Source organism: Myotis myotis, unplaced genomic scaffold (genome assembly GCF_014108235.1).
Source record: "Myotis myotis isolate mMyoMyo1 unplaced genomic scaffold, mMyoMyo1.p scaffold_m19_p_6, whole genome shotgun sequence".
Taxonomy (NCBI): Eukaryota; Metazoa; Chordata; class Mammalia; order Chiroptera; family Vespertilionidae; genus Myotis; species Myotis myotis.
In genome coordinates this window covers 54,525,394-54,551,437 of record NW_023416368.1, presented here as the reverse complement: position 1 = coordinate 54,551,437, position 26,044 = coordinate 54,525,394, and the positions used below count along the sequence as shown (strand labels likewise).

Genomic DNA, 26,044 nt, shown 5'->3' with positions numbered 1-26,044 from the left:
GGGAGAGAAGGAGGGGAGTTCACAGTTTCTTCAGCCACTCCAGGCTTGGGCCCTGGGGGTCCTGGGGGTGGCTGGGCAGTCAGGCATGTTCCCATCATCTCGGACGGGCACTGGGTAGTTGTAGGGTGTGACCTTGTTGATCATGACGGCGTACTTGGTGAAGGGGCTGATGAAGGGCAGAAGCAAAGAGAGGCTCCCGATGACGCAGGACGCGACCAGCACCGGCTCCTTGGCCCAGGCATCCTTGATGAAGGTGGCGAGTCTCCCGGCCATCTTGGTCTCGGCGGCGGCGGCCTGAAGTCTCTTATAGATGACTAATTCTTTATAGTTTTTCCCTGGTGGATATTATCCGAATCTATTTGTTTTGATCATTCTCAGCATAAAGCTCAAAGATCAGAGGAAATTTAGGTCTTTTTCTAGAATTTAGTCTATGTTGTAATATTTAATTTAACCTCATCCAAGCTTCATTATTTTGTGTCTTTTGGACCAAAATCCAACATTTTTGCCTACTTCTTAATATATAATGATGATACCCCACTCCAGAGAATGTTGAATAAATTAATGAACTAAGGGTTGTAAAGGATCAAGGCAGTGTGTAACTGCTGTAGGTTTTATAGCATTCTTAATCTTTTGGTTGAACTCTATTAAACTGTTTTCTAGTAGACCTCAAAATACAGTTTGAGGTTCCTGAGACCTCAGGAGTTTCATGAGGTCAAAAGTTATGCATCCTTTGAAGACCCATTGAAAATGGAAGATAGACCAATGAATTTTAATGGAATAGTGTAAGAAAAGTTCAGAGATATCCATGTTTTCAGATTCCACATTGCACCTCACTTTTAAGAAACTACTTACTGTCAATTTTCACTAGAGTGTAAAAGAATCATATCTGCGCTTATCTGAAAAGACCATTGACATGCTCCTTCTTTTTCCAACAACATATCTGTATTGGGCCAGAGTTTCTTTATATATTTGAGCCAAAACATATCATGTCACCACATACAATGTATTTGTTAACATGTAATGACTTATTTTCAAATTATTTAAAATAAATATTAGCTATAATTTCTAATCATGGTAAATATTAGTAGATATAATTAATAGGAACCAAAGTTCTTTGGTATCCTCAGTACATTTTAGGAGGGGAAATGTGTCTTGAGTTCCAAAAGTTGAAAATCACTGGTCTCTGCTATTGGATACACCCAGTGGTAGTTAACAAAACAGAAAGATATTACTTTATTTGTGTTAGCCTTCTTGGCTGTTATGCCACGGAAGGAGTGCCCTATTCAAATAAGAAAAATGATTCTAATCCAGATTAAATTTTCAAGCTGGCAAAAATGAGTAATGGCTGAGAAGTGTGTGTTGCACTTTGCAGGCTCTGGGCATTCTGTGGGAGTGGTGACAAAAGTCATCTGTCTGTTAATAATTTCCAGTGAATGGATGTCCGTCCGCGTGCCACATTGTAAAGTAAATTATGGCAAAAGCTGAATGTAAAGTTCAGGGTGGACACTGGACCTCGTTGTGTCATGTAGATTGGCATTCCCCTGCCAGCTTGGACACAACAGAACTAACCTTGAGTGAGTCAGAGATCTCCCAGCCTCAGTTTCTTTAAAGAGAATGACTTGAAATATATGCTCTCTAAGGGTCTTCACCCCTTAACACATTTGCTACTAGTAATGTAGTTTCAAGTATGTTTTAATCACAAGTCTAGCTCTGCAGTTTCCAGGGCGGTCCGTATAGAAAAATCACTTACCATTTAAAACTAAAAGCCAGTAGGCGTGGCCTATCATTTTACTTTGAAAAGCAGGATTTTTAAAATCAGATCTTTCTTTTTGCAAAATTTGACACTTACTATGAATTTCTTATCCTTTTAAGTTACACCATTCCTTTTGGAAACAGGTTTTTCTGTTGACATAACATTGGGTGTTTATGGTGATGGGGTAGTCACTTTGATAGCATCATAAAAAAGTGCTAACATAGACTTAGACTTTTGAATATAAAGTTCACTATTTCAAAGGGCATATTTCGGTAGCTTTCAAGACAAGCAGTCAGGTATTTATCTTAATATATGCTGCATTTTTTTCATGATAGAATGAAACAATTTAGTAAATAACCTACAAATATTTTTTATTTTTCAAATGTCCCTAGAGTTTTTTTGAAATTCCCTTTCTATAATAAACCCAAACCTGCAGAATTCCAGAAGCTTGTTACAGAGATTGCCCTGACTCTTAGTAAACTTTTTGAGTAAACCCTTGAGCTTTAAATATCTCTTTGTAATGAAAAGGATGAAAGGTTGATGGGTTTGGGGTGGAGGGAGAGATTGATTGATTATTGGTGCTTACTATAACAAATAAATCTATTAAAGATTACTTAGGTCATTTGGAAATGAAAAGATGGAATTTTCCTTTTCTTATTATTTGTTTCATAATATTTTGATTTTGAAGTTGCTAGTGTATCTGGAATTCCTGCAAGTTAGTATTCTAAATATTATTAGAAATGATCTTCAAATGAGACTTGCTTCTCCTGATGATTCATTCACTTTCATTCATCTGTGGTATTTCTGGTTAAAAGTGGTGATACTTTTATTTAAAAAACAACAGCAAACTTTAGTGTATTTTAATCTACAAATCACTATGTATAATGTGCTTTTATGCATTTTGCTTTTAACATCACAAGTATCCTCGGTTTATATGTTAGTATGCCCACCTTTTATGATCTAAACATTTTGAACTGTTTACTTTGTACCTTAGAAAGTTAATAAAAGTCATGGTTTCAGTTAAATCAACTCAAAAGTATTCAACTGCATGCAGTTTTCATCCTGGTGACACACTGAAAAGAGGACCTGGAGATTTACTTTTTATTGATTTGATGCCTTTTGCAATATTGAAGTTCTGGGTGTGTCTGACCTTTTCTGTTCTTGTTATGTTTAAAGTAATAGCAGATGTCATATTAATCACCGAAATTTAGGAGTAACACTTCACTTCCCCTAATGCTTTGCTGTCATTAATTTTTTTCTCTGAAATAATACTCCCCTACCCCAGGCTTTCAGCTATTGCTTTAGGTTCATATCACTTATTTACTGATAAAATTTCAGCTCTGTGGCTAAATAATGTATCATTTTATTTACTAAGTTCAAATCAAGATGAAAATATTGACTCTTTGCTTATGTTTAAATATAGCCATTAAATTGTATATTTTTGTGGACCACTTTCCAATATTTATTAATGAAAGTCCAGGAGATATAAGCATGTTAAATGGGTAATGTCTTCACCTTAAACTTTAGAATTTCTAGTTTTAAACTTGTCAAGCGCAGGCTTTGTTTTCAGTTTTAAGAGTTTTATTTCGTAAGGTAATGGTGAAGCTAAAATGTAATTGCATGTAAGTAAACCTCTGGATTTATAATAAATATTGATATGGCCAAGACTTAATTGATCTGTAAACCTCTGGATTTATGATAATTGTGGTATGGCCAAGACCAAAATTTTATGTAGAAAAGAGGTAGAAATTGCTTGTACTTTATGCAAGAAATAGGAAAACTCTAGTCTCAGGAAGGAAAGGTGACAAAAGGTAATTTGAATATTTAAAAAGTTAATACCTAGCGAGAGAGTGTGAGATAATAACTGGGGGTGTGAATTCATAACCGTGGCTATAACTTAAGTTTATTAATGATGAATACTTCATCGGTATGAAACCTCACCTTATACAGGGTGGAGCAAAAGTGGGTTTACAGTTGTTCCTATGGAAAATAATAAATAATTAATAAATAATAATACAAGAATAAACTCTTTGTTTCACATACTCCCAGCTGTTAGCCTGCTTTGCCTCACCCTGCACATTAGGAGTTGTTGAAACAAATACACAAAAATTGCCACCTAAAACAGAATGACGTATGTAATAGGCAAAATCAATTTTGGGTATTCTGACAGGCAAAGATTATCTAGGCAAGTCCTGAAAAATGGGGCGTGGGGAGCAGTGGTGGTCAAACTTGGTGTTTATGCTTAGTCTTGAGCAATTTGCAGGAGCTGGGGGTGGGCACTTCCTGGTGAAGGGAGTTATTTGAGCAGAACCCTGAAGATGGACAGAAAACATGGCGTGGTCCAGCTGAGTTGTGTGATTGGCTGTGATGGAGGAGGTTGGGGGAAGAAAGCCTGGAAAAGGTTAGTTGGAATTAGTGGAACTTGAAAGTCACACTAAGAAATTTGTACTTGATTTGGTAGATAATGAGGAGCTATTGGAATGTTGGAACGGGAAGTGGCATGAGCTGAAGTGCTCTTTGGAAAAACCTTAATTGGCAGTGGGGGTGGGGTGGATGTGAGCAGCAAGAGCCTTGTTAAGAAGTTATGGCAACAGCCCAGGAGGATGGGAACCTGCTTCTCTGGAGCAGGATGTTGGGGGTAATGGAAAAAGGAGACAGATGTGAGACAGTACAGAAGAAGCCTTTGTAGGAGTGAATTTTGTATAAAAACTTTAATAATCACACACAGAAAAGTTGAAAGTCTATTAAAAAGAAACAAGGACATTCTCACACATAAACACAGTAAAACCATCAAAGTCAAGAAATTAACATCTACTTCATAGTCATCATTCTGGTTGACTATGCCAGTTGTCCCAATAAAGTCTTTGCTAGTTGAAGGGTCTAGTTCAGAATCGCATCTTGTGCTTGCTTTTCATGTCTCTAGTGTCCTTCAGTCTGGGACAATTTCATGACTTGACAACACTTTCAAAGATTAAAGGCTAGTTATTTACTAGAAAGTCCCTTCATTTGGGCTTATCGCATGTTTCCTCATGATTAAATTCAGGTGATGCAGTTTTGGCAGGAATGTTACAGAAGTGATGCTGCATTGTTCTCAGTGCTTCCTGCTAGGTAATAAGCGATTTCCCTTTGCACCATTACCTGTCCACTTGGATCACCTGATTCAGGTGCTGTCTGCTTCTCCACAGTGAAGTTCCTCTTTTCCCTTCACAATTAAGGAGATATTTTGGGAAGAGGTACTTTGAAACTGTATAAACATCCCATTCTTCATCAAACTTGGTTGACTTAATAACATGTCTGCATGGCATCAGTGTTATCTTTTTATAGGTTGGTTATAGTTAGTCACTGTCCTCATTGTTGATGTTCACATTGTTCTGACTTAGCCAGTGGGAACCCATTCAGGCTGCTTTCTGTATCCTTTTGCCATGTTCCCATCCTTCCCTGAACATTTTCTTGCGTAAGGTCCATCTTGTATATTTCCCATGCCAGTCCTAGAATCAGATCAGCCATTTCTCCAGGGATCCCCCTCCCCGCAACCCGCCTCCTCCACCAGATGCTCTACTGTCTGCGATTGGGGTCTAACTCCGCATGCTAGGTCACAGGGCCACACTTCCCCAAAGGATTCCCTCCTTACCCTACTCAGGCGCTGACTGTCCCTGCTGGGCCGTCCTCTCCCTACTTGGGTTGATACCTTACACTAGACCACGCGAACACATGAATGGCGCTGCCTCTGCTCTGACTCACACTCTCCACATCTGGCATCAGAGCCACCCTCAGGCTCATGTAAGTGAAGGAACAAATACTTGACTTAGAGAAGAAAACCGAATGTCCTAAAGCTGTGGTCGGCAAACTGTGGCTCGCGAGCCACATGCGGCTCTTTCGCCCCTTGAGTGTGGCTCTTCCTAAGTCTTAGGAGTACCCTAATTAAGTTAATAACAATGTACCTATTAAAGTTTAAAAAATTTGGCTCTCAAAAGAAATTTCAATCATTGTACTGTTGATATTTGGCTGTGTTGACTAATGAGTTTGCCGACCGAAACAAACTGCCACGTGGACCCTTTAACAACATACATCAGATTATGTGACTGATATAAAGCCCTCTGGCTGCTTCTCACTGCAAGCAGCATCGAGTGGAGTACCTGAGGGTCTGTAAAGTCCTCACTTACCAGGCCCCTGCCCACCCTTTTTAGTATCTGTTTCCTCCCAGCTCATTCCGCACACTGACCTTTCTATGGCTTCAGCGGTTCTCAACCTGTGGGTCGAGATGAAAATACATCCTGCCTATCCGATATTTACATTATGATTCATAACAGTAGCAGAATTACAGTTATGAAGTAACAACGAAAATAATGTTATGGTTGGGGGTCACCACAACATGAGGAACTGTATTAAAGGGTCGCGGCATTAGGAAGGTTGAGAACCGCTGGCTTAGATGAACCATGCCCCCTTCCCTCTGGGGACCTCAGTACATACTGTTCCCCCTCCCAAGAAGTCTGCCTCCAGATTTTGGTTTCTTGCCCCTTGTTGTCCCTTATGATTAACTTGCATGTCACTCTCTCAAAGAGGTCTTCCTTGACCATGATTTTTCAAGTGACTACACTTCAACCTTCTAACACTTTTGTTGTCTTCACACATTGTTTGCGGGTAGTTTTTATCGCACGCTAACAGGTGGCGTGGGCCATTTTTGCGCAAATGGCAACGTTCAGTAAAATTACGATAACTTTAGTTTACGTATTTATACGTTACCCGCATTCTACCGCTAGTCTATAAAAAACGTATTAATACGTGTCCCGCGCTCTACTACCAGTCAACGTAAAACGTATAAGTAAAACGTATAAATACGTTTCCCGCATACAATGTGTTCATAGCACATAGCACATGCCTATAAGAAATCACCTTGGTTTACTTACCTCTCCTAATTAGAATGTAAACTTCTTGAGAGTAGGGACTTTATCTGTCCTGTTTGCCAGTATACATTTGCCATCATTAAAGCAGGGCCAGGTACATTGTTGATGTTCAGTAAATTCTGAATAAATGAATGAATGAATTGGTTAGCAGAGGGACATGGGAGTGGGTATGTACCAGGTGTACTGGTTACTAATGTGGATTTTGTAATAAAAGAAAACACAGTAATTTCAAGAGAAACATCAAAAGTGCTTTATTTAAAGTAATGTCCATCGCTAGCTACACATTTCCCCCATCTTTCAGGTGATTTGTGGATACCGTCCCAATAGAACTTTCCTTGTTTTGAGGCAAACCATTCAGAGACCCAATTTTCCACTTCTCCATAAATTTTGAAGTGCTGCTCAGAAAGTGTGTGTGCCATCAATCGGAACAAGTGGTAATCTGAAGGAGCAAGGTCTGGTGAATACGGCGGGTGGGTTAATACTTCCCAGGCAAGATCTTTTAACATGTCTTTAACTGGTTTTGAAGTGTGTGGTGGTGTGTCATCATGAAGCAAAATTACTTTGCCGTGTCTTCTGGCACATTCTGGTTATTTCATGATCAAAGCATGGTTCAAATTGATTATTTGTTGTCGGTAGCGATCAGTATTAATGGTTTCACCTGATTTTAGATTAGAAGCTCATAATATACCACACCTTCCTGATCCCACCAAACGCAGAGCATTGTCTTCTTTCCGAAGTGATTTGGCCTTGCAGTCGATGTTGATGGTTGACCTGGATCAACCCATGATTTTGTGCATTTGGGATTCTCAAAATATATCTACCTTTCATCGCCAGTCACAATTCGATGCAAAAAAAGACTTTCTTTTGTGCTGTTGAAGCAACCTTTTACTGATGAGTTTTCAGTTTTCCATTTGTCTTTTGTTCAGTTGATGCGGCACCCATTTTCCTTCCTTTAAAATCTTTCCCATTGCTTGTAAACGACTGGGAATTGTTTGCTGACAACGTTTAATCTTTCTGCAGGTTGTTTTTGAATTTGACATGCATCTTCATCCAATAATGCTTGTAATTGTTGGTCTTCAAACTTTTCCCCTTGACCTAGACATTCTTTGCCTTTCACATTGAAATCATCACTTTTAAAGTATTTAAACCTGCGTTCACAAGTATCTTGAGATGAAGCATGTTCACCATAAGCTTCCTGAAGTATACGATAACTTTCAGCAGCACTTTTCTTCAAAATAAAGTAATGAATTAAAACTTCCCTCAAATGCTCTTTTTTTTTTTTGGCATGAAATTCAGTATTTTTAAGCGTAAAAATATCTGTGATGTTAACACCTTCAGAAAATTTGACATATGAAGTTTTGAAGCTTACTGTCAATACAACAAAATAGCATACGTATCAAATCGCATATATATGAACATATATGTGTAACTCCATCTATTGAAAAAAAATTCTCATTATTAACCTGATACCAGTCACCCCTGGTATCTGGGGTGACTAGGTAAGTGTAGGTGATTGTGTAAGATTAATACACTTATTTTTAAATACTAGTAACAGTGGAAATTCTGAGTTTAGCAAAAAATTGTGACCTCTCTCAGCATATTTTAGGATTGTCATAAAATAATCAACAGGTGCTATTCTTGCTTTTTCTTATCTCAACATAATAGTGTGTAATGGTGTATGCAAAGCTAAATGGTGACATAGTCTTTATTATGAGGTCATTTATTTCCTTTAATTTACAAACTGTACAATTCACTTTTAGGTGTATAGGTCTATGAACTTTGCCAAATGCATAGCCATGTAATCACCACCCCTTTTAGATACAAAATAGTTCTATCACCTACCAAAATTCCCTTGTGTTGCCCATCATAGACGCCCCCTTACCTCACTCCCAAGCCCTGGGGACCATCCCTATTATTCTGTTTTTCTGGATTGTCCTACATATGGAATCCTACTTTATGTAGCCTTTTGATTCTGGCTCTTTTAATTTAATGTAATGCATTCGAGATCCATTTAGGTTGTTAAACATAACAGAAATTAGGTTTTTTAGTGCTGAGCAGTATTATATACCATGGTTTGCTCATCTCTTCCCCTTTTGATGGACATTTGTTGTTGGTTTCCCCCCCCCCAGTTTTGGCTATGACAAATACAAAGCTTTGTAAATATTCAAATACAAATCTCTGTATGGACAATGCTTTGTTTTTCTTCAGGAAATTCCTACAAGTGGAAGAGCTAGATCATATGATAGGTATAGGTTTAATTCTTAAGAAACTATCAAACTGTTTTCCAAAATGTACCATTTTTAATTTCCACCAGCAGCCTGTGAGCTTCCTCGCTCTTTGTCCTTGCCAATACTTGAGATAATCCATCTTTTTAATTTTAGACATTATAGTAGCAGTACTATCTCATTTTGGTTTAAATAGAAATTTCTTTAATGCCTAATTATACTAAATATCTCTTTATGGGCTTACTTGCCATCCATATGCTTTCTTTTCATGCTTTTAACTTCCGCCCTTCCCCCCCCCCCCTCTTTTTGAGTCTGTTATCAGTGTATTTTAATATAAGCTTTTTGATAGATGACCTTGGACTAAAAGAAAAATAACTACTTAATATTCAATATTGACAGAGGGAAAAATAATAGGCAATTTTCAAACTATTTAGTACCTCCTGTCATCTTAATGTGGGTTAAAAAACAAAAACAAATGAATGTGAAACAAACCAAATGACTCCACTATAGTTCCATTTAGGAAGGAGATGACTCACATGAGTGTGTACAGCATTTTATGTGTTTGGTCATGTGATGCAGATAAAAACTGTTTCCAAAGATTAGGAAAGGAAGAGTTCTATGTGGGCTAAAATAGTCAAGGAGAGTTTCATGTAGGAGGTGAGATTTCCACTGACATTTAAAGATTGGTGGTGTTTAGTCAGCAGTATAAGTAATAACACAGGCCAGGTGTCTGGACAGAGGACAAACTAAGTCAGGGTGGAGGGGTTTATTGGTAATCGGGGAAAACTACATTATAGAAATCTGTGAATGCTAATAAGTGTTTGCTACCCCAAACAGCGTCCAATCCCCACCCTCCCCGAGCTGGATTCCCTGCTAGATATTCAGTTGAGCTGAAAAGCTTTCTAGAAATGGAGAGGGTCTTTCAGCCTTAAACTGAAGTGGCCTGTAGCTTGGGCAGCCTCCCTGTCCTCCAAATAAATGCTTGTGTGCAGCTTCCCCCAAACACACACACGCACACACACGCACACACACACACACATCCCTATTAACTATGTATTTTTAAAACCAAGGAATGACATAAAAGGGTAGAAAGGTCAGCCTGGTGAGGGAGATTGGAAATAGTGACAAAAAAAAGCAGCTAAGGGGTAATTTGGATGGAGAGGGTGAGGACCAGAGTGGTTGGAGTGATGGACAAGGGGTAGATATTATAGACATTTTTAAGAAATAAATAATTGAATGCCAGATTAGCTGACCCAAAGCCTGTTCCTTTTCCACTATTCCACTAAGCCATGTGTGTTAACAGCCCACAAAAAGTAGATTGCCAAGGAGTTGGAGGGAAGAAAAATGCAGTTTCATAGTAATAAGGAGAAAATATAAGCATAATTATGACTCTAAGAGAAGTGAGATCATTTTGTTATTTGGGTTAAGTTAAAGCCTGGTAATTTTGATACCAAAATAGAACTTTTTATTAGACTTTGGAAAAAAATACCCCCTGGGGAAATGGAAACAGGAAGAATCAAGTCCTGGTTTGACAATGCTGGAAAGCAAACTGGTGAAAGATTATGGAAATGAATTAGAGAGAGTGGCATGCGGAATTCTGATATGCGTCCCCAAAGAGAAGGGGACAGAATCTCAGTTCGTTTGGAAGCCCATTTATTGTCTTCCAGTAAATGGTGCTTCAGTTCACCGTTCTTTTCCCAAAAGTGGAATGGGGCTAATTTTCTTCCATCACATGTACAGTTTGAAGTTACCTAAAACTTACTTTTTTCTGATAAGTTTGAGAAGAGATTCCAAGTGTAAAATTGGGAGTTTTGAGATGTAATGGGAGCTGACACTCTTTAATTTACTCCATTTGGATTCTCACTGTATTTTTTTAAGTGGAGATTATGTTCAGAGAGGCCTTCATTCTTAGAAACGTGAAGATATGAGAGAAGAATTTATGGTCACACAATTCAAAGTGTTTTGTCCTTAATTTATCCCTTATTTTCAGACCCCGTTGAGGTTAAGTGTACATTGAGGTATTCTTTTGGGACTTCTAGAAGCATTTTGAGTTTTCTATATGTGGTAGAAATACAATAATTTTTTTGGCCATGGACCCTGTATTCTGGCTTTGGTTGCTATGATTCAGGTGAAAACAGCACTTCCCCGCCCCCCCCCCCCCCCCACCCGTTGAGTACTGTGTTTTTAGAAAAATGAAGAAATTGACAGATGCTTAGAGTAGGGGAAGGAGGAATTATAAACACAGCGACCTTTCATGGTGAATATCTAAAGCTGATAGCTCTTATATTTGTATGACTTCTGAAACACCATGATGGTTCTTCGATGTCCGTTAGCAGGTATCCCCCTGTTTTTGAGCTAATGTTCATTTTAAAAGCCAAAGCTACTTTATAATAGAGTATACTTACACGAACTGTGCCATTTTTGAAGGATGGATTTGTTGCCATTACCATAGAATGGAAGAAGTAAAGAATAGAAATCTAACTGTGAATATGGCCTAGCCTGTGTGATTTCATAACACATGATGAAATGTGCTTTAAAAATTTTAATTCTTGCCAATGCTACCCTAGTAGAAATAATCAAATAGAGTATTATGAGATTTTTAAGGATGGTAGACATTATAACAAGTTTTTTTTTAAAAACAACAACAACAATGTTTTACTTAATAGGGAAAATGACTAAGTTTTCACAAATATGTCAGAATCTGTGCACATTTGGTCTCTTGTAGCACAGTGAGCATGCTACTCTGAGTTATTCAACGTCCCTAATCAAAGAAGAATGATAAAAGTTTGCTTGTCATACTATGATGTTTCCATTGCTTGATTTTAAAAGTCGGGGTGTCCTTCCCTGGTCCTTGGTTCAAGAGAGGATAGAGATGCACTATTATAAGACAGAAAGTATGGAGAGCTGTAAGAGGAATACACTGCTACCTATAAATAACTAAATAAAATACCAGTTCTATTTACTCAACTCTCTGGAATCTATAACAAAAAAACACTGCGCATTAAAACACTTAATCTGAGAAGTTCTAGAGATGCATGGTGGTGATGGTTGCACAACAGTGTGACTGTACTTAATGCCACATAATTGTACACTTAAAAATGGTTAAAATAGTAAATTTTATGATACACACACACACACACACACACACACACACACACTAGAGGCCCAGTGCACAAAAATTTGTGCACTTGGGGGGAAGGGGGGGTTCTTCAGCCCGACCTGTGCCCTCTCGCAGTCTGGGACCCCTAGGGAGATAACAACCTGCTGGCTTAGGCCTGCTCCCGGGTGGCAGAGGGCAGGCCCAATCCCTAGGTACAGCCCCTGGTCAGACTCAGAGCAGGGCCAATTGGGGAGTTTGGGCGCCGCCCCCTGTCATACACAGAGCAGGGTGGATTGGGAGGTTGCGATGCCACCCTCAGTCACGCTCAGGGTAGGGCCGATTGGGGGGTTGAGGCACCGTCCCCTGTCACACTAAAGGCAGGGTCAATGGGGAGGTTGCGGTGCCACCCCCTGTCACGCACAGAGCAGGGCCAATCCGGGGGTTGGGGCACTGCCCCCTATCACGCACAGAGCAGGGCCCATCAGGGGGTTGGGGCGCTGCCCCCTATCACTCAGAGAGTAGGGCCGATAGGGGAGTTGGGGCACCGCCCCCTGTCACACACAGAGCAGGGCGGATCAGGGGGTTGGGGCGCCGCCCTCTACCACCCACAGAGCAGGGCCAATCAGGGGGTTGGGATGCCACCACTCTCACACTCAGGGCAGGGCCTATGGGGAGGTTATGGTTCTACCCTGTCACACACAGAGTAGGGCCCGTGGGGGGAGGGGGGACGTTGGGGCGCCGAACCCTGTCACACACAGAGCAGGGCCGATCAGGGGGTTGGGGCGCCTCACCCTGTCACACACAGAGCCGTAGGGCGATCAGAGGTTGGGGAGCTCCCCCGTATTAGGCACAGAGCAGGGATGATCAGGAGATTGGGGCGCCTTCCCCTGTCATGAACAGAGGAGGGTGGATAGGGAGGTTGTGGCCCCACCCCCTGTCACACACAGAGCCGCAGAGCGATCAGGGGGTTTGGGCGCTGCCCCCTGTCATGCTGATCCCGGTGCTGGGAGGCGTATTACCCTTTTACTATATAGGATAGAGGCCTGGTGCATGGGTGGGGCTGGCTGGTTTGCCCTGAAGGGTGTTCTGGATCAGGGTGGTGGTCCCCACTGGGGGTGCCTGGCCAGCCTGGGTGATGGGATGATGGCTGTTTGCAGCTGGTCTCACACCATTCAGGGTGGGGGTCCCCACTGGGGTGCCTGGCCAGTCTGGGTGAGGCGCTGAGGGCTGTTTTCAGGCTGGCGGGTGAGGGAAGCTCCCAACTGCTCCTTTTTTTCTTTTTTAATTCTGGGCCAGCTTTAGCTCTGAGGCTCCAGCTCTTAGGCCTCTGCTACTGAAAGTAGGTAATCGAAACAATGTGTAACTCCAGCTCTGAGATCCCAGCTCGCTGAAAGCTGGTTTCTGGGGTTTTTTTTAGATTCTATATTTGTTAAAATGTTTCAAACTGCAGGCTCAGAGGCCGGCAAGGCAGGCGGGGAACGTTGGAATCCTCCGTCACTGAAGCAAGCAAGCCTCATGTTAGTTTCAAGCTGCCTGGCTGCCGGCCGCCATCTTGGCTGACAGTTAATTTGCATATTGCCCTGATTAGCCAATGGGAAGGGTAGTGGTCGTACGCCAATTACCATGTTTCTCTTTTATTAGATTATATATATATGAGACAATAAAAATAGCACCTAATCCTAATAAAAGTGGGAGTGCCTTGCATTGATGAAACTTGGCACAAAATAAAATATACCCCGTTATGCTGAAAGTCCAGTGTGTGAGCCTTTCTAAGCAGAGACCATGTCATACTTAGCTTTGACACTTACCTAGTAAGTACAATCTCATATACACACTATGTTCAATACTGACTTTTATTCAACAAGCATTTATTAAGCTCTTGATTCTGTCAAAGCACAATCCTGAATATGTGGTCAGAGCAAGGATGAGAAATTTCTCATCATTTAGGATACCCAATCTAGATACAGCCAAGATCTCATTGCAGAGTAGATTGTGGTAAGTGTTTTTCTGGATGTACCAAATTAGGTTTTGAGAACATGGGGAGGGAATACTTAGAAATTAATTATGGCCATCATGTTATTTTATTAATGAAAGTAATAAGTGAATTGAGTGTGATTAGTCAGAACTCTTGTTTTGTAAACAGCACAGAAAACCATCTCTTACTAGCTTAAGCAAAACAGAATCTCTTGGCTCACAAAATGGGAGAAGTTCAAGGGGTAAACCTCAGGCTTGGCTAGATCCTAGGTTTCAAATGATAGTGTCATAAATTTCTTTGTCTCTGTCTATTGGAGCTTTTCTCTTTCTGTTCAACTTTGGTTCCTAGTAGCCAGTAGTATTACTTTGGGCTTGCATTTTCATTAGTTATTGATCCCCATGAAAGGAACAAAGCCTCTTCATAGATTCTGATTGGTCTGACTTGGGTCTCATGTCCACTTGAGTAGAGATGATGCGTGTGTGCACATGTATGCATGTGGTGTGGGGGCTGTTTGCCCTCACCCAACCCTGTGGACTAAGAACACTGTAGTCTACCAGTAGTTTCAAAATCTTATCATGTAGTTATTTATTATCCTTTATATAAACAAAAATTAACCACAATGATTGATTCTCTAAGCATTGTCCTTAATAAGAACTTTACTATCATTGAAGTGAACTCTACCTAGTAATATTGACTCTTTGAGGAGGATGGAAAATTGATGGTTGGGAAAGGTTAATGCAGCCTTTTTTTTTTTTTTTTTTTTTTTTCAGAGGGAAGGAAGATCTGCTAGTCTATTTTGTGGAGTACATATACAGATGCTGTAATGATGAGAAACTTTAGTAGTAGGCAGAATGTGTTCCAAGAACAGTCCATGCAAATTCAGTCTCATTCTATGATATGTAGGGAAACTGGCATTAAAATAATTCTAAAAGGCACATTGAATTTACCCAATTAATAAACATGTCCTTATCCACCCAGAGATGTTTTTCCTTGTCCACCTAGGAGCACCTAAGAAGCGTCTGATATAGTATTTTCTTTGGCCTGTTTATTGAGAGCTTCTGCCATTCTTGGTACAAAGATATTTTCTTAGTGTGGGAGGATTACTAACAAAATGAACTTATATCCCTGCTCACCAGTACAAGATACATACATACTTACAGAGGATTTTTTTGTATATGACTTCAGAAAATTGATGGACCTTTTCATGAACCCATGGATTCCAGGTTAAGAACCACTCCTTTTCGTTATTATTAAAATATTAGAGCCCTGGTCACAAAATTTGTGCATGGGTAGAGTCCATAGGCCTGGCTGGTGATCAGAGCTGACCTGTGGGGCAACCAGTGGGAGGATACGGGACCCGTTCACCAGCCCCGCCCCCAGCTGCCACTGCCAGTTGCAGCCTGTGGGCTGGGGGCAGCTCCTGCATTGAGCGTCAGCCCCTGGTGGTGAGTGTGTCCCATAGCGACTGGTCGTTCTGCCTTTTGGTCCATTTGCATATTAGGATTTTATTATATAGGATAACTACATAACTGCATAAAGAGGATTTTAGTGATCAATTGCAATAGAACATTTATAGTTGAAAGTGCAATTTGAATAGTTTGTTCAGCAGTAGTGCTAGGTTATACATTTGGTCACATCATCTTGCGATGCGATAAATATTTATTCAAGATGGCTATCTGGGCAAAAAGAATCCCATGAAATAGGGGATGATGCTCTGTGTCTCATAGACATAGGCCAGAGATTTCAGTTGATCTGAGTAGTTGATATCTGATAAGTTGAAAAAGATGAGGATTGGTAAGCTTCAAGATATTGACAGAGGGAAAAACTAAGATGGCAGCATAGGTAAACACCGGGAAATTGTCGCCTCACACAACAATTGAAAATTACCGCAAAGGACTGAGCAAATATCATCCAGAACAACAGGAAGGCTGGCTGAGTGTAAATTCTACAACTAGAAGGAAAGAAAAGCACGCTGAGAGCCAGAGGCGCTGCGGAGGTGAAGTGCAGAGGTACTGCGGCTCGCGCGCGAGGAAAGGGGGTGGCGCCTGAGGACGCGGCTGTCTTTTTGAATCACAAGCTCCCGATTGCTCTGAACTCCGGTTCCGGGAAGTCTCTGGGGACCCAGGACTCATACGGGGAGAGGCTGGTCTGTCCGGCAGCGGGCGAACTTGAGGGCGGCTTTCCCTCAGAGGTGCTTGCAGCCGTTACCAGGACACTGAGACGCGCGACTCCGGGCAGAGAATCGGCCATAGCTGCTTTCTCCGCCCTTTGACTCCCCGAGACCCCGCCCCACCCAGGCTGCGGCAGAGGCTTTTGCATGTGAATGTACCTAACTGCAGCCGAACCAGGCAGACCCGGAACTTCCAAGAGAAGGCCCAAGGCCCCGCAGCGGCTTGCATTGCTTCACAGCTGAGCCTCTTCGTGGCTCCTGCTGTGTGGCCTCAGGCAGAGGCTGAATTTGCACCTCCTTAGATCCAGGAGCCACTGTACCCAGTGGTCAGAGGGGGGCCATCCAGACTGCAACTCCTCAGATCCATAAGGGACACACTCAGGGAGCAGACTCAGTGAGCACCAAAGCCCCACTGAAGCAAGTCTTGCCCCAGAAGGGTGTCTTCAGCACAGAAGTTCTCCCACTTTAGACACAGCTGATTCTCGCAGCCAATTGGCCTGGAGGTCAATTCCTCCCAGTGATTCTACAACAACCAAGGCACCAAGAGTGCACCAAGAGTGTCCACCCCAGGTAACTGGGGAGGCTGAGCTACTGGGCCCTACAGGACACCTGGCGCACAGGGCCACTCTATCAACACAGGGAAGCTGCCAAAATGCGGAGACAAAGAAACAGGTCACAAATGGCAGAAATGGAGGAAAGCAAACGATTGGATATAGAGTTCAAGGCCACGTTTATAAGGTTTTTCAAGAATTTTATGGAAACCGCCGATAAATTTAATGAATCCCTCAATAAGTATAGTGAGACCATGGAGGGCATGAAAAAGGACCAACTAGAAATTAAGCATACACTGACTGAAATAAAGAATAATTTACAGAGATTCAGCAGCAGACAAGAGGATCCCAAGAATCAAGTCAAAGATTTGAAATACAAAGAAACAAAAAATACCCAACCGAAAAAGAAAAAAGAAAAGAGATTCCAAAAATATGAAGATAGTGTAAGGAACCTCTGGGACAACTTCAGGCGTACCAACATCAGAATTATAGGGGTACCAGAAGGAGAGAGAGGGCAAGATATTGAAAACCTTTTTGAAGAAATAATGACAGAAAACTTCCCCTACCTGGTGAAAGAAATGGACTTACAAGTCCAGGAAGCGCAGAGAACCCCAAACAAAAGGAATCCAAGGAGGACCACACCAAGACACATCATAATTAAAATGCCAAGAGCAAAAGATAAAGAGAGAATCTTAAAAGCAGCAAGAGAAAGACAGTCAGTTACCTACAAGGGAGTACCCATACGACTGTCAGCTGATTTCTCAACAGAAACCATGCAGGCCAGAAGAGACTGGCAAGAAATATTCAAAGTAATGAATAGCAAGAACCTGCAACCAAGATTACTTTATCCAGCAAAGCTATCATTCAGAATAGAAGGTCAGAGAAAGAGCTTCACGGATAAGAAAAAGCTAAAGGAGTTCATCACCACCAAACCAGCATTATATGAAATGCTGAAAGGTATTCTTTAAGAAGAGGAAGAAGAAAAAGTAACTCTTACCATTTGCCACAGCATGGATGGAACTGGAGAGCGGATAAATACCACATGATCTCACTCATTTGTGGAATATAACGAACAACATAAGCTGATGAACAAGGACTGATCCAGAGACGGAGAGGCATTGATTGGACTGTCGGGACTTGGAGGGAAGGTAGGGGAGGGTGGGGGTAAGGGGGAAAGATCAACCAAAGGACTTATATGCAAGCATATAGGCCTAATCAATGGACATGGACAACGGGGGGGTGAGGGCATGAGCGGGGGGGGGGGGGGGGTAGAGGGTAACGTGGGGACAAGGACACATATGTAATATCTTAATCAATAAAAAATATATTAAAAGATATTGACAGAGATAGCATCTTATAGGAAGGATATAATTGAAAGTTGGAGTAATGTTGGTAGATTGGAGATAATATAATAAATAAATATGAAGGAGGATGGTGATTGAGAGGAAGGTCAGCTTTGGGGTCACACTTCCACTTGCTTGTTGTATGACCCTGAGCAAGTTGCCTGACCTCTTTAAGAGTTTCCACATATTTATAATAGTGATGATTATCATCCTTACCTCCTATGGCTATTCTAAAGTGCTGGCATATCGTGAGTGTTCAGTGAAAATCTTAATTCTTCTTATGGTTGATATTTATTATTACTTTCACCTAGAATTAACATAGAGGAGTAGGAGCTACCTGAGTAAATTATTAACCATATGAAAGTATGATCTAAGTGATTCCATCATGACAGGAATTAGCAATTCAGATTTAATAAATTCTAACACAAAACTAACATTATTTTAGAAAGAGGAAATCCTTTCAATTCTTGTGCCCTCCTGAGATCCTTAATTGGGAACTCTGTTCTTCTCAAAATTCCTAAAACAGAGATAATATAGTGAAGATAGTTTGGTGATTCTCATTTATTTTAGAGCAGTACAAATGAAGCTTAATATTTGCATATATCACATACTTCATGGCAGATTTGATTTAAAAGCGTGTGGGTATGTGTGTGTGGGAAGTAAACCCAATAGTACAGCTTTTTGTTTTGGTGGTATTCATAAAAATTAATACTTGGCATAAAAATACTCTTCACTAAGAGTTGTTTATTATGGGCTGTAGCATAGGTAAAGTAGGCTGCACAGTGATATACTGTGATGGTTTTTAACTCCCACTTCTTCTCCCACTTGAGAAAACATTAGCATGTAAATGAGTGAATGGCTGTATTATGGGAACCATGAACCTGTTCTGTGTTTCCGGTTTAAAAGAAAATAATTCACAAACATCTCTGTCATTACTTTATGAATAAATTACTTGGCACACAGGATCACACCCTGTTATATGGTATTGTATGGTACTCTAGTTACTGAAAGCCTAAGCAGTGAGTAAAAATTTCTAAATCTCTCCTCCTCCATACAGTTAAAATTGCTAACTGTAATAATACCATTTAAATATAAGCACTATTAAACTGATGATACCAAATATAGAGTCACTATCTCCTTTGGACAGCAGAAAAAAAACCAAAAGGAAACCCTGTTAGGGATTTAGATTGGCTATGAAAAATCTGATGACTTTATGTTATTGTTAAACGTTGGGCTAGAATTACTGTTCAGGGAAGGCCCATGGCAGCTTTTAGTCTGAAATTTTTTAAAGGTAAGAATAATTTTCATGTTTGAAATGTTTTGATGGGCTCTTACCAGAATAGGAGACTTAGATTATGACTTCTCCTTGGATTGAGTAATTCTGTTGTAATAAGTTAGCATATGTTGCCCTCTCGTCTAAAAACTACCTGAGGATAAAATCATATTATGTAACCATCTATAATATCAAGTCATTACAGTTCCACTATGTTTAAGATTCAATGCAACACCATACACCAGATAATTTCCAGATGGCTTCAAGAGAAAATCTAGAAAAACATTTAGTTGAACACATATCTGATTCCTGAATAAAGAAATAGTTTATAAGACCAGAGCAGTGGAAGAAAGCACACATACATAAACTCAAAATTTCGATTAAAATTATACAAAAATTCAAAAAGCCTGCATGCCAAATAAATTTAAGACAGAATAGGGGAAATGTTGATTAGGTTGATTATCTCTACGCAATATGAACAGCTAATCCAAATTAACAAGAAAACCACGAAGATTTCCAATAGGGATGGGGGAAAAAAAAGCAAGCAAATAACATGGGCATAGAAAAGCAAATACAAAGAATATAGAAAAGCAAATACAGATGGGGTGTGAGAACTTCTAAGCTGTTTAGTCACACTAGTACATAGTGTGCTAGAAATTAAAGCAACAATTAGATAGCATTTTTCACCTGTCAATTTTTCAGAGAAGAGAACAAAAGATAGATGGATACTGCTGAAAGATGTCAATGGGGGAATATAAAAGAGAGATAATTTGTCAGCATGTGCCATCAGAAGTAGTGTAGTATGTAATTCCAGTGCATGAACTCTACAGCAAGATGGCCTTATATGAATCTCAGCTTTACTGCTCATTAGCTGTGTGACTTTGGGCAAGTTACTTAACCTCTCTGTGCCTCAGTTTTTGCACAGGTGAAATGGAGATGACAATAGAATTTACCAAATAGAATTGCTATAAGGACTCATTGAGATAAGACATATAAAAAGCTTATAAGAGTATTTGGCCTGTAGTAGCCCTACATAAGTATGCTTGCTTTATTATTGTTATTATTAATTATCATTGCCTTTATGAGTCTCAGAAGGTCCAGTTTCTAGGACTATATCATCAGGAGATTATTTTACACGTGGAAAAGATTTGTGTATAATGGTGTTTATTTTGTCATAACACAAAAAATTAAATAATTTTTCCAGGGAATTGGGGATAAGCCAGGTCCTGGTAAATTTATTATTAATGTGTGATTTATGCATTTTTATGGAGAAAATTTAATAACATGGGAAATCATTAAAATCTATTTTTTTTCATTTAACATTATATATACTAGAGGCCAAGTGCACAAATTCGTGCATGGGTGGGGTCCCTAGGCCTGGCTGGCAATCAGGACCAATCAGCGCCGGGCTGATCAGTTCCTTCCAGCCAGGGGGAAAGATGGGGGGAGGGACTGCGGGCCAATCAGGGCCTGCCAGCTAGAGGGAGGGACAGGGCATGGCAGGTTGGCTGCAGGCCCTGAGGAGGAAGCTGGCCCTCGGCCCCTCTGGGAAAGGGGCCATGTTCACCGCCACCCATCCCCAGTTTCCTGTCCCTGCCTGGGGCCTGAAGGCCCCGGCAGGGTCGGGAGAGGAGACGATGGTCGCTGGGCTGGGTGCTGAAGGAACAGGTGCCATACACTGGCGCCCCACCACCATACACTTCCCTGCCTCCCCCCTCCTCTTTCCCTCACCACCACCAGTAGGCGGGCAGTGGGCCAAACAGGGCCTGCTGGCCTGGGGAGAAACTGGGCATGGGAGGTTGGCTGCTAGCCCCAAGGAGGGAGCTGGCCTTCGGCCCTCCTGGGAAAGGGGCCGCATCCGCTGCCACCCATCCCAGTTCCCTGTGCCAGCTGGGGGCGGGGGTGGGAGAGGAGGCAACGGTTGCCAGGCTGGGAACGGAAGAAAAGGATGCCAGACGCTGATGCCGCCGGCAGGCTATGGGAGGTTGGCTGTGGGAGTACACTGACCACCAGGGGGCAGCTCCTGTGTTTAGCGTCTGCCCCCCTGGTGATCAGTGAGCATGATAGAGACTGGTTGACCAGTCGTTACTGTCATTCCAGTTGTTGGGTCGTAATGGTTGCTTAGGCTTTTATATATATACTAGATGCCTGGTACACAAAAATTTGTGCACTTGGGGGTAAGGAGTCCCTCAGCCCGGCCTGTGCCCTTTCGCAGTCTGGGACCCCTCGGGGGTGACCACTTGCTGGCTTAGGCCTACTCCCTGGAGGATTGGGCCTAAGATGGCAGTCAGACATTTCTCTGGCAGCCCAGCAGCCTTCAGGGGATGTCCACTTGCCAGCGGGGAGCAGACCTAAGCTGCAGTCAGACATCCTTAGCGCTGCTGAGGAGGCAGGAGAGGCTCCCACCACCACTGTTGTACTGGCAGCCGTCAGCCTGGCTTGTGGCTGAGCAGATCTCCCCACATAAGAGCGCCCTCACCACCAGTGGGCAGCTCCTGCATTGAGCATCTGCCCCCTAGTGGTCAGTGTGTGTCATAGTGACCAGTCATTCCCAGTCTTTCTGCTGTTAGGCTCAGTTTGTATATTACCCTTTTATTATATAGGATAGAGGTCAGGTGCACGGGTGGGGGCTGGCTGGTTTGCCCTGAAGGGTGTCCCGGATCAGGGTGGGGTCCCGCTTGGGTGCCTGGCCAGCCTGGATGAGGGGCTGATGGCTGTTTGCAGCTGGTCACACCCCCTTCAGGGTGGGGGTCCCCACTGGGGTGCCTGGCCAGTCTGGGTGAAGGGCTGAGGGCCGTTTTCAGGCTGGAGGGCAACTGAAGTTCCCAACCTCTCCTTTTTTTCTTCTTTTTTTTATTCTGGGATTTATTTACCTTCTATAGCTGTCACTGGAGCTGAGAGCCGGCTCCAGCTCTGAGGCTGCGGCTGGCTAAAAGCAGGTATCTGGATTTGTTTAGCTTCTATAATTGAAACATTGTTGCCATCACTGCCGCTCTAAGCTCTGAGGCCGAAGCTGGCTGAAAGCAGGTATCAGGAGCTTGTTTAGTTTCTATAATTGCAACTTTGTTGCTTAGAGTGTAGCTTAGAGCAGGGCAAGGCAGGTGGGGAACGTTGGCTTCCTCTGTCACTGGAGCAAGCAAGCCTCCTGTTTGCTTCAGCTGCCTGGCTGCCGGCCGCCATCTTGGTTGGCAGTTAATTTGCATATCTTGCTGATTAGCCTATGGGAAGGGTAGCGAAGTTATGGTTAATTACCATGTTTCTCTATTATTAGATAGGATATAGGGATATAGATATATAACTGTATTTACAGAATTTGTGTATGCATATTTATGTATGTGTATTTCATTCTCAGAGGAAATAAATGTGTGTATTTCCATGTAAGGAAATACCTCAAATCAGTAGAAGTTATCTCAGAATACTAATTTTGAATTATTGCTTTGTTAATTTTTCTTTCTTGTATTTATCAAATTTTCCACACTGAGAATGTACTAATTCTGCGACATGAAATTATTAAAACAGCACCAGTAATGATTTCATTTGAGAGTATGATAAATCTCTCACTTGTAAGAACAAGATCATCTTTGCCTCCAGGTGGCACTGCCATTTTCACAGAGAAGTAAAGAATTCTGGGCTCATGGGCATTTTGTTTCCTTATGATCTGTGTTTGAGGAGTATGTTTGCCTTGCTTTCCAGACCAGCCCTAGAACACCTGGGTGGGTGTAGGAGGAAGACTGTGGAGGAAGAGAGGAGGGAGGGCCCTGCACACACCCACCCCTCAGAATGTTAGTCTGTTTTTTGCAGGTTTTGCCTACTTATGAATTCTTTTAAGATTGTAGAACCATTTGTTGTAACATCCATTAAAACTACTTGAGAGTAAATTAAATTGTTATGTTTATAATTATCTGAATAAGCAAGCATGATGAATAAAGCACGTTTTTCATAATATAGTTTATTTCCTTAGCTAATAAAGGAACTTAAGAGCTATTAGGATTGAATAAAATATTGCATTAAAAATCCATTATCCTCCCATGTATTTCTCCTCTACTTTAATGGTCATTCTCCTTGTTCCACTATGGGGCCCAGTTTTATTGGGCCTGAGACCTGGCTCCTTCGGTTCCTGTACTTCTGTAAGAAGGGTTCTTTCAGGTGCTTACATTAGATAGATAGTATTTTAATTTTTCTTTTTCTTTCCATTTGTGTAAAACTGTGCTGTTCTCACATAATGAGCTTTTAATTTAATAATATAGAAAAGTTAAATTTGAATAATTAGGAAAAGTTTTCTTTATTAATTGGTATCAGGTGAATGATTGGAAACTTTGTAAGCTAATTAGTTGCAAAATATTTTAAAGATTGGCTTTTATATATACACCATATAATTCTTACTGTTTAAAAACACCTACTATTGAAATTGGTCTGCTGACTAGATATTCTATTCATGGAGGCTCTGATGACCATGGAAATAGTGACTTGTCTAGATCTATAATTACTCAGTTGTTATTGCTAAGTAGTATTTCTTGACAGTAAAAACTAAATTTCCATTAGGCAAATTAAAGGAAAAATAATTTATGTGTAAACTTCCTTTCAGAAGTTATGTATTTAATGCCAGCGTATATGACAGACTATCCTTTGACCTTAATATATTTAAGTTTTATCCACTGGTTATCATATTTGGGTGTATTTTTCGAAAAAGGCATGAAGTTTAGAGTAGAATGACTATCAAGGTGGATTACAGTTACCTCCCCGGAAGCTGAGGCAGTTGAACCAGAAGCCAAATCATCTACACAGGATTGAGGCATTTCCACGTGATGCCTTATTTATCCCGTTGTTTATTATTATTTAAATTAAATTACCAAAGACAATAATAATATCCCTAGTTTGCCGCCCAGAGCTAACACTAGTTAGCCATTTGTTTCAGAGCTTTCTTTTAATTAGAGAACAAACTATTGCAGATGAAGTTTAAGTCCTATTTGGATCCCTTCCCTGTCTTTGCAGAGTCTGTCTGAGGCAAGAATGTCATGTGTACTCTGCCCATATTTTAATCCTACATTTAAAAATATATGCATATACTTCACATCTTGGAATGAAATCTTACCATTGGGAAACATCTGACAGTTTTGAACTCTAAGTATGGTGATGCATTTAGACTTGGTTCATTCCACTTTAATTGCTTTATAGTGTCACTTATCTGACTCCCTATTAGTGGGCATTGAGGTTGCTTCCAGTTTTATTGCTAACAAAAATAGAGTTGCAAAGATCAATTTTGTAAATGTCCCCTTATACACATTAGTGAAGACTTATCTAGGATGTAGAATTAGAAGTAGAATTTTTGGGCACTGAGTAAGGGCGAATGTATATATCTTGAATTTTACAAGTTTTGCATGAAACCCCTATGGATTTCCATTGTAAACGGCATGTGGAAGGTACTGGCTTCCTCACATCCTTATTGACACTGTATTGTGAGTAGGAACTAGTGTTTCATTTGTAATTGAAATATGAATCTCCTCATAATAGTGAGATTGGGCCTATTTTCAGGTTTATCGGACTCGGTTTCCTCTTCTGTATATTGCTGTTCATATCCTGTTTACTGAGATATCTTCTGGCTTTTCTTCTGTTGAATAACTTTCAAAAGCAAGTAATCCTATATTAAAGCTTTGGGTATGCTAGTTGGAAATATGATCTATTCTATGGCCTGTCCTTTCACCTTGTTCTGGCATTCTTTTTCATAGGGATGCTTTAAATTTGATGTGGAATTTCCATTTTTCTTAAGGTTTGTGCTTATTATGCCTTCCCCCAGAAATCCTTCCCCACCTTACATCCATAAAGATTTCCACTCTGGACTTTCTGTATCATTTCTGTTGTTCTTTAAGTCTCAACACTTTTCATATAGTAGTTGATAAAATAATTTATTTTTCAGAAACGGTTACTCTAGGAAATGATGTATTGCCACTACCATCCACTAAAATAATCATCAGCAATAAGAATGATTTCCTATGATGGTTAAGGAGCTAAGAGAGGAAACTTACACACTGACTTACAAGGGTGACTGCTGCATAGCTATTTAGAAGCTTTCATTTAACACAAGATAAAACACGTAAGTCAGGGTTGTTTCATATTGGTTTTGAGGTTCAGATATTTGTGAAAATAATATGCTGATATGGGAAGATGAAATAAAAAGACTTCTATTTTTGATGATCACTTATTCAGTGTAGATTTAGATTATCTTAAATTTGAAAATAAATATAATGCCACACAGACTGGAAAAGCTCAAATGATATGAATGTGTGCTCAGTACTCTCAACACAGTTGATGCCATTTGTATAAAAGCACAAACTATAGTTACTATTCATATGTTTGTGTATGTAAAGGGAATATAAAATATGGAACAAAGTTATCATACAAAATTTATGGCTTTCCCCTGAAAAAGGAAGGATGGAGAGAGACATTATCCTTGTCGCTAATATTTTAATTTTATATTTGAAAAAGATCTGAGATAGAGTTCATAAAAAGTTAACATCTTTTAAGTATAAGTGGTAGGTATCTGAGTATTTTGTTTTATGCTTATATTGTTTCTTATACTTCTCTGTGTTTATATCTCCTCCACCTCTACTCCAAATAATCACATCAACAAAAAGTGGCCATAAGCTGGGATGATTTGCTACTAATTCCTGTGCCCCCAAACAAAAATATTTTGGAACCTACAACTAAATAGTTTCTTTGTTTCTTTATTTGGAGGGGGAGGGTATTGGAAAG

The 26,044-nt window shown here is 40.7% G+C and overlaps 1 protein-coding gene and 1 pseudogene across 3 annotated transcripts in view; one reads left to right on the top strand and one right to left on the bottom strand.

Moving 5' to 3' along the window:
* Positions 1 to 26,044, top strand: part of NR3C2 (nuclear receptor subfamily 3 group C member 2) — a 293,715-nt gene that overhangs the window by 10,049 nt on the left and 257,622 nt on the right. The gene's annotated exons all lie outside the window — the stretch shown is intronic.
* On the bottom strand, positions 4 to 288 carry LOC118657640 (annotated as a pseudogene).